Genomic DNA, 5109 nt, shown 5'->3' on the forward strand with positions numbered 1-5109 from the left:
TAAGAATAAACTCGATATGAGGTCTGCCAAGCGTCACCTCGACCCTTAACACGACCCAGAAACCGTCAAAGTCTGCCCGTTGTCATGTAGATTCGTAATCTTCCGCATTGTACCAAACAATGGAGGCATTCAGCCTCAGGGAATAGTGTGAATGCTTATTAAAATCATGATGGTATCCGTGTTTAGCCTTTTTCGAAACCTTTGCTCGTGATCGAACACACAAAAAAAAAAATCCACAATTCGTTACAATGAAAAACTGTCGACAAAGAAAAACTGAATTTTCTCCGATGATAATTAGTCGTCTAAGCGTTAAAATTACAGCGTTAGAGCGTTAGGTGAATGATTACGCTCTTTTGTTTGTTATTTCAGTTTCCTTCGAGTTTCCTTTCCGTTTGGAACGAGAATTTCATGCAAATGCATTGATGGAATCAATAAGAAAAAGAAGGAAATATTAATCTCAATATTGAACGTAACTAATTTCTTTCGTATGCTTCTATGCTCTTTATCAGTGAGAAAATTAAATTTTATCTATAATTTTTATTCTTCCTTGAAATTATTTCGTGTAAATGTAAGGATTCACGAAACAAAGAGATGTCAATTTTTAGTTTAACATTTTTTCTTAGTCTCTAAGAATTTGAATATATAACAAAAGAATAGGGAAAAGTTTCAAAAGAAAAAAAATGCAAGAAAGAGAATTACTTTGTGCCTCATCCACAATTATAATTAAATCTTAAACTATCATATGATTATAAAATTTACATCGAATTTTAAATTCTCATTTACTAAAAATCATAATATCAAATTTTGAACATTTAAAGCTAAAAACATTCGACATTCAATTGTAGACATTGAATTTCAAATTTTCGATTGGAAAATCACGATATATAACCAATGAAACAAAATAATAATCAAAAGATTAAAATTAATTTTCAATCGTTTGTGAGAATCGTTTATGAAATGCCGATGAATTTCGCAAATAGATTTCTGAATTCACAATCTCGACAAGTGTCGATGCAAAAGTCAAGCTTGACGGTAAAGCCGTGAAAAATTATTGGAAAGAAAATATTTTCATGGTGACGCGAAAATGGTGAAAGCGAGCAAATGATATGATTATTTTATTGTACCAAGAAGATAAACTGTCTGATCGATATCTAAAGGCGAAACCCCCTCGTATATGCAGTAACAATGCTGCACAACTCGACTACTCAATGATTTATAACCCCACTTATGAACCAAATCGATTTCTCTCGAAGGTACTATCCTGACGCCTACACGCTCTTTTAATAGGGATAGATTCAAGTGTCTTCTATGAAAATAACGGTCCTTCCAGTTATTTTTCGTGCGCAAAATGTTGGAAATATAAATTCCTTTCCTAACGTTTCGATTTACGAAGAATACTCATTGATTGTGCGAAATATAAAGTTGCATCCAAGCGTTATCCCACTCTTCTACGAGTAGAAAGGTAAATATATTTAAAAAGTTTGTATAAACATTTAGCGTATCGTATTAATTTTTCTTTTGTTCAATAGATTTTTTATTTTTGGTATATTTTATATTCTTTATCGTAATGGGTATTGTATATTACAAAAAATAAACCGAAGAAAAATGCATTCTCAAAGAAACAATTAACATATTGTTATTAAAAAACATATCAAACATTAAATAGTAAAAACCTCTCTTCAACCTAAACTCATAATTTTCGAAAAAATTTAATCCAAAAGCTCTTCATTCTATCCATGCTTATATTTCAACATTGATATATCTCAAACATTTTTATCACATATATATTTATGCTCTCAAATGAAAGAACAATGAAATCAACAACAAATACATATATTTTCGAATATATTTTCCTCGCTCGCTATTCGAGGATAAACAAAATTATCGATCAAACCAAAGAGGAAAAGGCTAAAGAAGAGCGGAAAGAAGTCATCCCGATTTTACTCACGTCGACATATTCTCGATTCCTGAAACAGCGACGACCCTTCAATCACACACGGTTCTAATAAACCGTTTCACAAAAGGATTTTTTTTAAAAGCGGAAGGGTATCCAATTATCGCCTGGTCACGACATCCGATCGTGCTGGAATTGCAAAAATAAAATTCCCCTGGATATAGCCTTTCTCGAGCGAGGGGGATCGGTGGCCGTTGACGAGGGGGGCGGAAGGAGGGGCGGAGGATGCGGTGTCAAGAAAGCGGAAAGTCCGATAATGAGACGTCCTCGCTTTGAAGTTGGAACCCGATCGCCGATCGTCGACGTTCGATCGGCGAGAAATGAGGCGTGTCCGATGAAGAGAAAGAGTTGAGGGTGGGGGAAGGGTGAGAAGAGGGGTGGAAGGGTGGTGGTGAAATAAAGGCTGTTAGGACGGTGGAAATTACTCTTTTTTCTGGAAAATCACGTGCCCCAGCCAGCTGCTCGCACACCGATCGCGATGTCGTATCGACTAAACACCGTGTCACGTTCGAGGACAGACGACGATGGAGCGTGAAAACGGCGTTTACTTACGGCGTTTCGAAACGCTTCCATCTTCGCTTCCTTCGATTCCTCGGCGATTCCACCCCTTTCGAGGGGTGGGGAAGGGAGGATCTCGTGACTAATACTCGGCCGTCCCTGGCTGGGACCACCGGTGCTCCACCGGTGTATCGAAATGTCACGGCAGAGATATAGGAAAAAGGTCGTCGTCCGGATTCGAACGTTTTAAATAGGAATGACGGTAATTGCTCGGTGGAAATAGTCTTTTTTTTTTTTTGTAGACTTTTAGTTGATTTGAAGGGAATTGTGTCTGACAGAGTGAAGTTGTGCTTGGGGAAGTTTGAAACGTATATATAAAATTGGCATATAATAATGATTTTTGAAAATTAAACTTTAAATTATAATATTATTCTTTGAAATTTAATATCAAAAAATCAAAATCATTTGATGATACAGAATACACAGAAATAAACCATTTGATTAAATTTTGAATCTAATTATTCTTCGAATAACAAATTTTGATCAAAAAGATTTATAAAATTCAACTAACTTTGAAAAATCTTTCTAAAATAAAAATTTCAATTTCTCGAATTATGAAGGAATAACTATAAATATTGATAAGTGAATTTTAATCGAAGATAAAAATAATATAAAAGTTTCGCATACAAAGAAATAAAAGAGAAGAGAGAGAGAGAGGAGAAAAAAGAAAAAAAAAATATGCACGCATGATTATTTTATCGAATGGTGCGTTGCAGGTCAGCACCTGCTTGCAAGACACGATCGCAAGGGCGAATGACCGTCGCCTCACGTTGTCCAAGGTTACGGGCCATCCCTGACCCTGCCACGCGTCCACCCCCTTTGGAAAAAAAAAAAAAAGGAAAAAAAAAGAACTGTAATGATCGTTCGTGACATAAAGCTATTTTTTGTTTCGACGCCTGCTATCCGTAAGAACTAGCGGGAATTGCGGGCCGCAACGCAAAACCATACAAAGAAACTATGTAATCGGAATACATTTGCGAGAATCACTGGGGTGAGCACGGATCCCCCATACTTCCGATAATAACGGGTGTCCGTGTAAAGGGGGAGAATGTAGGAGAACTAATTTACCACCCCCGTGTCCTGTGAACGAGCGACCGCTTAAAACGGAGGATTAATAAGGGTGATGCGGCTTCATGTAGATGCGCGTTGATAGTAATTGACAGGGTTGAGGAAAATAGATTCTTTTTTTTTTTTTTCTTCTTTGAAACGAACAGATATTTAAAAATAGATATTTTTATTTCTAGAATTTTTGTAAATATTTTTCTTCGAAATAGTTGTTGTACGAGGAAACGATATGTTTCATATGTGTTTATTTTAATAGTGATTCGTATAAAGAGTTTTTGTTATTTTTATTGATATATAGTCGTGCTTCAATGCTTATTACATTTTGATTATATGAAAAATATAATATTTACATTTGAATTTGAATGTAAAGGTAATGATAAATTTATTATATGATTTATATATTGAATGGAATAGTATTTTTTTTTTTTTTTAGTTTGTTTTAATATATAATAATATCTCAAATTTTTTGTAGCTTTGGTAGTTGATTGATTGTGATATTAAAATTTTATCATAATTAGAGTATATTAAAAGATAATATATTTTGTTGTCTTCTCACTTAATACTTTAAGCTTTATAACTTAAGTGCCTTTATTTGAATTTATTTTTTTTTTTTATTTTGTATACAGATATTCTTAAATTATTAATAAATATATCTTAAAATTATAATTAAATAGTTGAACATTTGTACATTTCAAAGCTGTAAATAATTAAAGCAGTTAAATTAAATTAAATGGTAATATAAAATTATGAAACTTGTCAACAAAATTAAAATACATTTACCAAATCTATATATCAATAAGTATTTTGAACACATGCAATAACATAATAAGATCAAACACATTTCAGAAATATTTCTAAATATTTGAAAAAGAATGTTTCAAATTAAATAAAAGGATTTATCATATCTACAAATCCTTTTAAGTTCTACGAATTATATTATGTAACGCAATAGAAACTTTCGAATTTATAGAAAATTCCCCTCGTAAAGTTTTGTCATCGAAGGGAATGAATAATTGACATTGAGGCGTGACGTGGTTATTTTGAAAAACAGAATGTTATTTAATTGCAAAAAAAAAAAAAAAAAGAAAGAAAGAAAGAAAGAAAAAAATAACATGGAATCTTTTCCACTATCATTCTATTCGCCCCTTTCTTAGGGGCACACGACCTATCATCGACCTACCCTTGCTGGTACCAACCCCTAACCTTACCTCGTCATTACACCTAACTAGTTTAAGTTTATTCGTGCATGACATTGAATAAAATAATAAAATTTCACTTCTACGACGATAAACTATCAAACTTCGAATGCTCGTGTGTATTCAATATACATAAATGCGTTTATATAGGGTGTTCTATTTAACTCGAATATATATATATATAATAATAAATAATAAATAATTTTAATAAATTTTAATTCTAATTATTTTGTATGAATAATATTAAATTTTAAAATTAAATTGAAAGTTATTTATAAAATTAAAATTTTAATATTTATTTTTATAAATAAATATTTAAATTTAAATAATAGATTA

Source organism: Apis dorsata, unplaced genomic scaffold (assembly GCF_000469605.1).
Source record: "Apis dorsata unplaced genomic scaffold, Apis dorsata 1.3 scaffold_125, whole genome shotgun sequence".
Classification (NCBI taxonomy): Eukaryota; Metazoa; Arthropoda; class Insecta; order Hymenoptera; family Apidae; genus Apis; species Apis dorsata.